Below are 13,485 nucleotides of genomic sequence, written 5' to 3'. Positions count from 1 at the left end.
TTCTTGTTGGAAGTATACCCCTTCAAGCTGTTGTGGTGTGTGGCGCCAACGTTAGCCCAAAAGTTAGGGGGCTAACGTTGGCGCAAACTTTTGCCCCCTAACCTTGCATCTTCATGTGCCAACGTTAGCCCAAAAGTTAGGGGGCTAACGTTGGCGCAAACGTGAGTAGCCCAGGGGGTGATTTTCCAATTCTCACGTTAGCCTCAAAGTTAGGGGTCTAACTTTGAGGCTAACTTTTCACCCAAAACTTTTTGTCCTCTCTTCCTCCTTGTTTTGAGCCACGCTTTTCTTCCTTTGGGCCACGCTTTTCTTCCTTGATTTGGTCATGGGTCACGCTTTTAGAAGCGTGGCCTAAGCCTCCTAAGTGTGCTCCAATTTCAAAGTGTGCCCAAAATTCCTCTTTTCTTCTTTTTAGCTTATTTTGTGCTCTTTTTGCTTTTTTTTCTTCTTATTTCCTACAAAGTTTATGAAATCAAAAGATCAAAGAAATGTACCATTTAAGCACCAAAGAATGCAATATTTAAGCACTAATCATAAATTTCTTGTATGAAAAAGCATAGAAAAACATGACATGGTGACATGTCATCACAACACCAAACTTAAACCTTGCTTGTCCCCAAGCAAGAAAAGAATCATGCAATAAAGATTGACAATCCAAGGCAAAGAGAATAGCAACTCAATGTTCATGGTAAGCTAGTTTTCTACGCATGCTACAATCACAAAAGAAATGTAAATGATTGATGCTTCCATCTAGCTCAATTTATGAAATCTTTCTTTTATATTTCTTCCTTGAAGCAAGCTTTTGATTTTCTTATTAGCTTCTCCTTTTGGGTGCTTTGCCCCATGAGTTGATAACAAAGCTACGACTTCTAAATGCTTTGTTTTCAAGTATTACCACTTGATACATAAGCACCACAAGCATTTGATTAGAGGACTTCATTAAGCTCGTTTTTCTTTTCTTTTCTTGACTCTCTAATCATTGATGCTCAAAGCCTTGAGCTTTGAGGGAGTGCTTTTGCACTTTGAGCCTAGCCTTGACTTCTAAGTGTTTTGTTTTCAAGCATTTGGCTTGATACATAAACACCACAAGTACTTAACAAATAAATTGCCATTGGTACTCAGAGCCTTCAGCTTTCTCATTCTTTCCCTTTTTCTTTTCTTGCTTTATTTTGCATTTGCTTTCAAGGTTTTCATGATTTTAAAAGATTTCACAAAATGTCCTAGATGAAAACTTCAATTAAATAAAATCCAATGCAATTAAGCAACAATCAAACATACTAGCTTTCCAATACTTTTATGCACATGCTAAAATCTTCTTTAATGCCTTGTTTGTTTATGATCATGATACTTTGTTGCTTTTGAATTCACAAAACTCAAGTTGGTAATCATAATGACATAGCACCATGTTGCAATTTAGAAATCAAACTATGCCTTTTCATACACACATGCATACAGAGAAGGTAAAGACAATCATGCAGTTTATAGTGCTTGAAACAAATGAGAGGAAAAGGAACTTTACAACCTTGTAGTTCATCTTCTCTATTGTTGTCATTTTCCTCCCATTCTCCTCCTTCCCATACCAAACTCAGAATGCTTGCTCATCCTCAAGCAACTATTAGAACCGTGGCTATGGGGCTAAGATGGATCATGAATGTCTTACACAAGAAATGTTAGTAGTACATGTGTTTCAAGCAAGCAAAATTAAAGATAATAATCAAGGCACAAGAGACAGAGACATTGTGATTGCAAGCTTAAGAAGGTGAGCATAATACTTTGCATAAAGAATAAGTGTCACACCAAACTTAGTGTGACACTTTCACTTGGAATCAATGCAAGTATCCAGTAAAGATTTGAAGCAAATTGTGTTGCATAGCAACACCAAACTTAAAATGCAATCCTATGTCCATTTATTTGAATTAAAACCAAGCAAATGAAACTGTTCTTTATTAAATACGATCACTAAGCCAAGAATCTGTCATTAATAAAGCTCTCTTGGTGATGTATTAATAAACACAGCAAATAAGCAGACTAAAATGAAAGCATTAAAAACAAAAAATTAACTAAAGTAAAAAGAATAACAAAATATCAAACCAAAAGAAAATTAACACTGCAAAGACATTATGGTTATGCAGACAAGTGGTGTTGCTGAATGATTTGCATAGAAAAATAGGTGGCACACCAAACTTAGAATCTTGGTGTGTCACTTTCATTTTTGATTTGATGCAATCATCCAAAAAGATTGAAAACAATTTGTTGCAAGGCAACACCAAACTTAGAATGTAACCATATGCCAATTTATTGAATTTGAAACAAAACAAAGAACGAAAGCAAAGCAAAGAAGAGAATTTGTACCTACTGTTGACATGTTGTTTACTTTCTTCCTCTTCTTCCAGTTTGTTAAGAGGAATGACTCCAAGAGGGGAGAAGTTTCAGTTATTGTCCCCTGTCTTGGTCTTCTTTCAACAAGCTCCCTTGTGAAATTGGCTTGATTGATCTTGCTTGCTGGATCAGGGGGAGGATTGTTTGCAGTTGACCTTCTCATGAATGTTGTCCTTGGTATCTTGGTCACAATCCTCTTCTTGGTGCTTTTGTCAATTGCCTTTACTTCTTGGATGTCAAGACATGGTTGCTGTGTGATTATTGGAGTGATTTCTTCATTAAGGGCCTCTTGTATTGGTGGTTCCACGAGCCTTTCCTTCATGTGATTTTTTGCTTCACTTGAGTGTGAATTCTCTGAAATGACTTCCTCACTTTCATGCTCCTCCACTCCTTTCCTTGCACCCAACTTTTGTTTTAATAGCTCTATCATGGGGGAGGTTTGTCGATTTTCCCAACATTTCTTCATCTCCTCTTCAAACCTTTCAATCATGGAGTCAAGTGTTGAGGCGTTTTGGTCCAGGGGAGTTTGTGAGAGCTGTGAGTCTTCATGTTCTCTTGTTATCTCAAGTGCAGTTTCAGGTTCAACCACCTCATTCTTCCTTGAAAGTTCACTTGATGCAGTGGCCTCCTTATCTTGCTCTTCCACTTTATCCTTCACATCTGTCAATTGGTCTTTATTTTCCTTGCTTAGTAGTTCTAAGCGTTTATCTGTGTCCTCCAATTGCTTATCTATCTCCTGAGAAAGGATTTCTAGTTCCCTCCAAGATTGTTGACCTTCCTCCACCATCCTGTTAAACCTGGACTCAAGTTTTGAGAGTCTTTGGCTCGTGGAGGTTTGTGTTGAGGCATAATCAAGTGATGAAGAACTTTTAGATGAGAAACTGGGACGTGAGGGTGGATGCTCTTTCATTCTGTGGCGACACCCCCATCTACCATTAGGATAATGATATGAATCATGTTGTGGTGGTGGTTGGTATCCCTCAAAATTTTCTTGCTCATCTTGTGGTTCTGAAGCAGATCTCCATGAATTGGAGTGCTCAGAATGTGAAGTTTCTTGGTGATATTCCCAACCACCATTAGAGATTGGTGATGGTGGGTAATATCCCATAAAATTTGTTTGATCATAAGATGAGTTGAACTCCATTTGAACTTTGGAAAACACAACACCAAGAAAAATTGAAATTCATATCTCAGAGATGAATTTCTTAGTGAGGCAATAACTCAAACATCTTGGTTTCAACTTAGAACAGAGAACAAAAATAAAGAAAATGCTTGATCTAGACTTCTCACCCACTTAATCATTGTTGATCTAATCAATCCCCGGCAACGGCGCCAAAAACTTGATGAGTTATTTTGGTGGAAAAATGAATTTCTCCCAAAACACACAAATCTCACCGGCAAGTGCACCGGGTCGCATCAAGTAATAATAACTCACGGGAGTGAGGTCGATCCCACAGGGATTGATGGATCAAGCAACTTTAGTGGGTGATTAGTTTAGTCAAGCTAACATTTATGTGAATTGTGTGAAATTGTAACCAACAGAGAGTAAAGGACAATGAATTTAAAGTTGCAGAATGTAAATTGGCAAGTAACTTAAAGAGCAAGAAATGTAAATTGCAAGACTCTTAAATTGCAAGAATTATAAATTGCATGAAATTGTAAAGGGAATTGGGAGTTGGATTTGCAGAAATTAAACAAGGAAAAGTAAAATTTCAACAAGCAGAGAATTAGAGAATGGCTTGGATCAAACCAGATCTTAAACAGGAAAGTAAATGAGCATGGAAACATTAAACAGGGAATGGTGTAACACCCTACCATACAGAGACTTATGCTTAAGTCATAATTCAGAGATGACAAGGTATTACGACCTCTAACAAATAAAAATTTAGTACGTATAGTAGTATGAATGATTGATTATAACTAGGAGCCTTTGTAGAAAAGGGGTAAATAAAAATCGCAACTCAAAAGCGCAACACTCCGATCGATAACGTAACGAACAAAGATAAACCAACGCGAGATTATATATACAAAGGAGTGTCAAAAACAGGAATATCAAGACTCAAGATCCGGCTGCGAAGATAACCGGTCCGAGCATAGCAATATATACATATGATAAAATAAAGAAAAACCCCAAAGGAAACCCAAAGGGACACAAATACATAAAACCTATTCTCCAAAATCTCCCATAAGAGGAGTCATCACAGTTTGTATTATTTAATGGAGATAAAAGTATCTAAGCAAAACATATAAACCAAAAACATAGTCCCGAGAACAAAGGATCTTCGCAAAGGTAGAAGTCTCCAGCATGTCTCAACGGGAAACCTCACGTCCTGCATCTGAAAACCACAAAATCCGCATGGGTGAGAACCAGAGGTCCCCAGCATGGTAACAGCTTCCACATATATAATACATAATAATGGAGGAAAGCCAAAGGCAATCCTAGAACTTCCTCCAGATAATATCAAAGCTTATAAACAAGCTAAACCATATAAGGGCATCTGACTAGAGATTCTTCAGTCTAACTAATACTTCCCTTTCCAATTCCTTCTCACCTCCCAACCACCAGCAGGAGTATAATGTAACAAACACAGTTATATCAGACAAGAATATACAAATAGGAGCAGTTAAGACATTTAGACAATTAGCAAGTAATATGCAGTCAAATAGGCAATCTCAAACAATTCACATAGTATGCATATGATGAATGCCTGTCCCTAGTGGCCGATGATATCATCTTGTCGGTTATATAGCCAACCCGACAAGTCCTGGTCGCTAACCATTGGACTGTCCCTCTGTCGTGCATCCCCAAACTCGAGTTATACTCGTTATAAACTTGATCATAAACATGATCCATATCCATCACCCTCACTGGTGAATATTTACGGGGGTTCGAGCTCATCCGGGCCTTTCACAGTGCCCGGCCACACTTACGACATAGGGTCAACAGAGTCTCAAGCCTCAACCTGGAGCACGTGGTGGCTAGCCACTGCTACTACCCAGGGATACTCGTATCTCTGATAGTGGAAGTGCAAATCACAATTATCAATAATTCAGCATAAACATGCATGAATTCTCATCCATGGATCAACATCCATATCAGCCATTCCGGCTCACGGTTAAATCCATAACCAGCCAATATTCATAGCATACACAGCTATTCCGGCTCATGGTTCAATCCAGAACCAGCCAATATTCATAGCATACACAGCTATTCCGGCTCACGGTTAAATCCATAACCAGCCATTTCATTAACAATTATAGCCTTTCGGCCCATGGCATAATAAGCACTTCCACCACCATCCTCCGCATCTCACATAATCATCTTTGATCCTCATTGATCATTCATTTTTCCCTTGCTTCACTCGCAAGTTACCTCATTCACTAGCCCCTTTTTGATAGCTAGGCATGTCATAATGATTTAAGACAAAAGTGGTGAGATCGGAGGCTTAGAAGTATGAAATTTGGCTTTTAAAACTCAAAAATCAACTTTGGGATGAAAACAGGGCCGCGCGTACGCGCACTCCACGCGCACGCGTGGATGGCCTTAAAAACTCATCGACGCGTAAGCGTCATGCACGCTAACGCGTGGATACCAAACTTGCCCATCAGCGCGCACGCGTCAACCACGCGTACGCGCGGGTGTTCTCGTGCCCCAGGCACAACACCGGCACAGTTCTGGCATAACTCTCTGGAAAATGGCTGGGCATTGGATGCAGCACAATCGACGCGCCCGCGCACATCACGCGTACGCGTGGATGGCACTTCTCGGAAGATCGGCGCGTACGCGCCAGGTGCGCCCACGCGCAAGGGGTCGTTCTGCTAAAAATTTTCTAAGTTAAAAGCTGCAGAATTTCACAGATTTACACCCCAATCTTCCAACGGACATAACTTCCTCATTTTAAATCGTTTTTCACCCGTTCTTTGAACGGCATGGACATCCCGGATCCAATTTCATTTCTAAACAGATTTGGTACAAAACGGAGATCCGTAGTCCAAGTTATGTCCCGTCAAAGTATGCCCAAAAACCATATTTTCATACAAAACCACAATATGCCAATTTCAAAACAAACCATTTTCAACTCTTTCCAAAATCAATCAAAACATGCCAATTTCATCCCTTTTCTTTGAAATCAATTCAAAATGTATCAAATCCAACATCAAGCCTCCTCAACTCACACATCGACACATAACCACAATATACAAAATCACTATCTCATCATTTTAGCCCACTTCACCCAAGTGGCTCAAACTCAAACATATTGACATATCATATACTATTCCTCATGCCAATTCTCAACAACACCAAGTCCAATAAATCATTATTGTACACAATTAACATCATACTCACCAACAACATGGTTCAACCCACAGTTCAACCATAACCAATCATCAAGCATATATATCACAACATGCATATTTCTCATACATCATACCACCAAGGCATCAATAATCATCATTACATATATGACCACATCATATATCTCAATCATTCAACAACATCAACCATTCAATGCCTATCTTAGGGCCTCTAGCCTAAGTATTTCCTACCACATTACATATTAGATACGGGAAACCGAAACCATACCTTAGCCGAATTTCCCAAGCTCCACCGGAGCACTTCCAAACCACTTATCCACAAGCCCTCAAGGTCTCAACACCTCCAAGAACAGATTTTTCACCACCAAACCCTTTCCAAGCTTTTCAAAGTCACCAATCAAGCTCCAAAATACACACATACACAACCTAAGCCACAAACATCATACCCATACACAACATCTCAAAACCCAAACATCATAAAACAACAAAATACACTAGGGTTGAGAATCTTACCACACCCAAGGTCCAAGGAGACAAGATTAACCTTCTCCTTCAAGAGAGTTGGGTCCTATAACATCAAAGAACCCAAAATCTCAACATTTCACCCATGAAATTCGAAAATAGGGGCTGAAGTTTCGAACAGCATAGTGTGGCTTACCTCAAGATTGATTGTATGGGTTTTGTAGAGCTCTCCGCGGTGAACGCGTGGCCGCAAACGGGGCGGCAATCGGAGCTCTAGATCAAAAGTTATGGTGATTTGAAGATCAAGTGAGAGAGAGAAGTTGAGAGAATGTTCTTCCTCCCTTTCTCTCTAATTTCAGCTTGTGTGTGTAACAAATGAGGAGAGAGAGTGCTGAAAACTAGGGTTTTGGTTAAGTTATGTTGGGCCAAGGGCCCACTTTGGGTCCAATTGGCCCGGTTTGGCCCGTTCGGTCCAATATTGGTCCGAATTCTATAAAATTGGTACCAAAATTCTCGTCTCAGTCTCCTCTATCACATTTAGCCATAAAAATCACATTTTAGGCTTTCTAGAATAAATTCTCATTTATGGGTTAATTAGCCGTTAATTAACCGGGTTTTACAAATGGTAATTGGGAAATCCGGATCTCAGGACCCAAGAGACTAGAAAACCAAGTCTAGATCTCAATGCCTTTCTAGATCCAACAAGAACAATTGCAAAGAAATTAAAGAAATGTAAAGTGCAGAAGGAGTAGATGAAGAAGCAATTAACCGAAACTGAAATTCAAGTGTGCAGTAAATAAAGCAGAGAGATCTTAAGATGAGATTGAAACAGAATTTCTTCAATTCTCCAACCCAAGACTCAAAAAAACAAATTAAAGAGAGAGCTCTCTACTACTACTCCTAATGCTCCCTAGTGGAGCCAGCCTTCTCACAAATATAAAAATGATGCCTTATATAGGCTTTACAAAATGGAAATGAAAATGAAATTAAAAATAAATTACAATTAAATGAAATTCCTTTTTTATCTATTTCTTGTGCCTTTGAGTGATGATCATGGGCCCTTTCTCTTGATGGAGTTGGGTTGAGAGAGGCCTTGGTTGATTGCTCTTGGAGTTTGGAGAAGAACCGAATTGAACCGGGTTAGAATCATAAAAGCTTGAGTAAAAGTTGGAGTAAAAGTTAGGGTCAAAGTTAGGGGTCTAACTTTAGGGCTAACTTTTCATATCAGAAAGCCAAATTTACTGATGCCAACGTTGGTGCCAAATTTAGGGGTCTAACTTTTGCTCCAACGTTGGCCTCCCTTATGCACATTTATGGCGCCAACTTTGTCCTCTTGTCATGTTGCCAATTTTATGCCCAATATAGACTATCATATATGGTTGGAAAGCTCTAAATGTCAACTTTCTAACCCACTTGAAATCACTTCAATTGAACATCTACAACTCAAGTTATGATCAATTGAAGAGGGCATGGTTGCTGGCTTTGGTGTGCAGCGTTTGAGGTAAAGTTTGCCTCAAACGTTGACGAAAACGCCAGTTCTGGAGGCTCAAACGTATTGTCCACCCCATACTATTATACATTGTTGGAAAGCCCTGAATGTCTACTTTCCATTGCCGTTGGAAGCGCATCAATTGGAGCTCTACAGCTCGAGTTATACTCCGTTGAAGGTGTAGAGGTCAGTTGGCCTCACTGCAGGTTGCCACCATGTTCGTTTATGCACATTGCGGGGCAGTTTTCATCCTCAATTTTAGTGTCCACCATGCAGTGCCATATATGCTTGGAAAGCTCTTGATTCCTACTTTCCAATGCTTCTTGAATCACCTCATTTGGAGCTCTGTAGCTCAAGTTATTCTTGTTGGAAGTATACCCCTTCAAGCTGTTGTGGTGTGTGGCGCCAACGTTAGCCCAAAAGTTAGGGGGCTAACGTTGGCGCAAACTTTTGCCCCCTAACCTTGCATCTTCATGTGCCAACGTTAGCCCAAAAGTTAGGGGGCTAACGTTGGCGCAAACGTGAGTAGCTCAAGGGGTGATTTTCCAATTCTCACGTTAGCCTCAAAGTTAGGGGTCTAACTTTGAGGCTAACTTTTCACCCAAAACTTTTTGTCCTCTCTTCCTCCTTGTTTTGAGCCACGCTTTTCTTCCTTTGGGCCACGCTTTTCTTCCTTGATTTGGTCATGGGTCACGCTTTTAGAAGCGTGGCCTAAGCCTCCTAAGTGTGCTCCAATTTCAAAGTGTGCCCAAAATTCCTCTTTTCTTCTTTTTAGCTTATTTTGTGCTCTTTTTGCTTCTTTTTCTTCTTATTTCCTACAAAGTTTATGAAATCAAAAGATCAAAGAAATGTACCATTTAAGCACCAAAGAATGCAATATTTAAGCACTAATCATAAATTTCTTGTATGAAAAAGCATAGAAAAACATGACATGGTGACATGTCATCACGTACGTACAGGCCCTGTTTTGCTGAAAAATTATTTTTCTTCGTTTTCAAGGGTTCTCTAGCTTTCTAAACTTCTTTAATTACTTTTTCAGGTTAATATCTAGAAAATAGGTCTTAAGACTAATTGAGAAGAGTTAGTGATTTAATTTGGTGAAATTTTATATGAGTTTAGAAGACAGATTTAGGTTTTTGAAGTTGTGAGCATATGGGTGGGGTGTTTTGTGGGTTATGATGATAAACCTGTGAAATCATTGACTAATGATGGTTATGATGAGTTTAGGACTTGGAAAGGAATGAGTATGGATAATGAGACTGATGTCTTGATTTTGATTCTGATGGAGAGGCTATTTGTAAGTAGCCGGAGTGTGCCGGGCACTATATCCCTGGACAGTGTGAGGTGTGCGGTTGGATGTCCTGCTCATATCCTTTCAAAATCACTAGAGTATGTTGGACACTATATCCCTTTGACCGTGTGCCGGGCACGATATCCATGGGGGTTCCCATTTTATATTCGTGATCGAAAGGCAACATTCTCATGAGAATTTGTCAGGTTGGCAATTGAACTGACAATGTGATATAACAGCTAATAGGACAGGCATTCATCATGTGCATTTTCTATATGTTTGCTTGTTTTGCCTACTTGCATTGTTTTGCCTAATTGTATAACATGTCTATATGCTTCCTAAAATCCTTGCTATATATGTCATACTACATGTGAATTATTTGTTTGTATGTATTTGTGTTTGTCACTGAAGTTGAGGAGGTTCGGTAGGTGGTGGCGATAGGGCCGTGTGGAGGTTAGGCTGGTGAAATCTGTGGAACAACGGTGTTGGTTTAGTTAGCAATTCCCTAAGTTAGATTACCCTGTTTCATTATGGTATTGAGTTATGGTTTTAAATATAGCATTGCTTTAAGTTTGAATCATAAGTTTGATGTCAAGTTCTAGGATTGCCTTTGGCATTCCGAAACCTTATATCTTACATCACTGGGTACTGTTACCATATTGAGAATCTCCAGCTCTCATACCATGTCCTGTTGTTATTTTTTATATGTATGTCGTGACCCACCTCGGTGAGTTGCGAGATGGTAACAGAGTGGAGGATCTTTGCTTTATTTTGCATTTTAGTTTATTTTATTATAGACTCTCTCTCACTTTTGTATCTTTGTTGCCTTAGAGGCTTGACTTTGAGAGATAAGTTGTATATGATATTCTAACTTAAAAACTCTATTATATTTGTATGTAACAATTCGGCTTAAACTCTGTGGGTTATGGTTAGTATTCTATGACTCTTATGCCTATATATCTACATATACTTTGTTATCTTGTACCTGTATCTTATCCTTTACGCTTTTAGTTATCGTGTAAATGCTTCACATTTTTCCATTTCTATTTTGAGCTGTAATTTCTTCATCGGGCTTCTCGTATTATTATTAATCCTTTATATATATATATATATATATATATATATATATATATATATATATATATATATATTGTATAAGCCTTATAATGATCGTGACACTTAGTTATCCTTTGCTTTACGGCATGAGATAAGGCTTAGGGTAATTAGGGTGTTACACCTGGCCTTTGTTTTCTTGAAAGTTGTTGACCCACCGGTATTCTCCGATGACCTGGCTGATGCCTATTAGCTCTGTTTGTGGGACGGTGATGCTTGAACCCCTCATCAGTCTCCTAATGGACGTACAGTGCCTTCTTAGTGTCCGGGAAAGGCTAAACGGTGAGGTGGTCGCAGTGCTCACGTACATCCTCCAACATCTACTAAAGCCACCTTGCCATTCGATGGTTGAAGATCTTCCTGACCATGAGTGTAACTAAATTAAACTGACTAACTAAATTGGTTTTCATATAAAAGACTTAAAATAGTATTCATATCCTCATCCCATCAGACCAAATCATCATCCGTACGATGGGAGATGGTGGAGTGGCATCTGGAATGGATCTGTGAGAGGATTCTAGCACCTCAGTGTCTATCGTTGGAGGCGGCATTGTCCAGATAGTATGATGTTGAGCCGATGAAGGCGGCATCGTCGAGATAGTAGACTGCTAAGCAGATGGAGGTGGCATTGTCTTGGTAGAAGGAGCATTGTAGATGGGATTAGGGACCATGATGAACGGTTGGTCCGGTGCATCCATTGTCTATTGTAACAATCCGAATTTTTAAAACTTCTATTATAAATTATTTATGACCTATTTTATTAGTTTGAACTGCTTATTTAGAAACTATTCAGTTAGATATCATCAAATTATTTTTATGACTAATGAAGTTTAAATTGACTAGAATTATCATATATAATCGTATTATAATAAAATATTTTATAATCGAAATTATAATTTCATTAATTAATAGATAATAAAAATTATATGATTTAAATTGAGAAATTAATATTTTGCTAAACATCTTATTTTGAATTGTTAATTATGAATAATTTATAACTTATTTTGTTAAAACTTTTATTTTTAGAAACTATTTTATAATATTTAAATTAAACTTTTATAATACCTTGAGTTTACATTAACTAAAATTTTTTTATAATTTTAGATTAATTAGATATTTTGCCTAATAAAAATTAAGATCTATGTAATTGAAAACTTGTATAAGTTAACTAATTTAATTTGACTAAATTGAGATTTTGGGTCTATATTTATTTTAGAAAATAAAAGATTATTTATTTAATTATTTAAAACTTTCTAATATGAATAATTATTTGAATTCATTAGTATATTATTAAATTTTACATGTTTTCAAAATAATTTTACAACTTATATTTTAGTTCTAACTTACGATTTTATTTCAAATATTTTATAAAAATTTTTATACTACTAATATATATTTTTATTACTAAGTTTCTTTTTTTTTTTTACACACACCATTATCTTACATGTAGATCCTTACCTGTCTCTCCCTCACCCTCATCAAAAATACATGTAACATCCTCTTCACTCACCTTCACCCATTTAACATAGCGGAAAAAGAGGAAATAAAAAAAAGAAGAGCTAGATATCAGAGAGGGAGAGTAGGGAATCAGAGTGTGAGCCAGGTGAGGGGAAATGGAGAGGAAGAGGGATGGCGCCTCAAGGCTTGGTACCGTTGCCGCCGTCGTGTCGCAGAGCTTCTCTACCACTGCCACGGTCGCCAATCAGTCGTACGCCACCAATGGAGTCACCGTTTTGGTTCCAATTCTTCCATTCTTGAAACTATAGCCCTTTATCGTTGCTTTTTCTATTTCGTTCCTCTGCTATGTTCTTGTTATACTCATTGTATCATATACCTCTATTTTAGTTCAGCTCCTTTGCTCCTTCTGTTTCTCTGCAGCAATTACCTTGAGTACTAGTGCTGATGTTCCCTTGAGATTATTGAAGCTGTTGCTAGTTCTATTGGAGGTTGCTGCTGGAATGATGAAGCTGCGGTGTTGAGGGTACAGCCCAGCCAACTATTACCGCCACGATTCTGTCTCCAATTTCTTTCAAATTTGACACATTGAGCTAGGGGATACTATTTTAAAATTAACGAATTTAATTCAAAGGTAAGAACCGGAAATTTATTTAGCTGTTTAATTGGAAATAAAATAATAATTCACTACAAGAAAATAACCTTTCTACCACGCTTTAAAAGCTTGCCAAAAAGTGCAAAAAAGCGTTCCGATAGCTTTTCGCCACACTTTTTGAGCTATTAGCACGCTTTTGAAAGGGTTACATCCGCCGGCATACCAGTTGTTCTATCGCCACACTTTTGTGGATCTATCGGCATGTTTTTTTGTTGGCACGCTTTTATCTCTTGCCACGCTTAAAAAGCGTGGCCATAAGTCTTAACCTATAGGTTCACTTAAAAAGTGTACTGAAAAGTGCACATATCGCCACGCTTTTAAAAC

Source organism: Arachis stenosperma, chromosome 9 (genome assembly GCF_014773155.1).
Source record: "Arachis stenosperma cultivar V10309 chromosome 9, arast.V10309.gnm1.PFL2, whole genome shotgun sequence".
Taxonomy (NCBI): domain Eukaryota; kingdom Viridiplantae; phylum Streptophyta; class Magnoliopsida; order Fabales; family Fabaceae; genus Arachis; species Arachis stenosperma.
The sequence above is the reverse complement of the archived record's forward strand: the minus strand, read 5'-3'. Positions refer to the sequence as shown.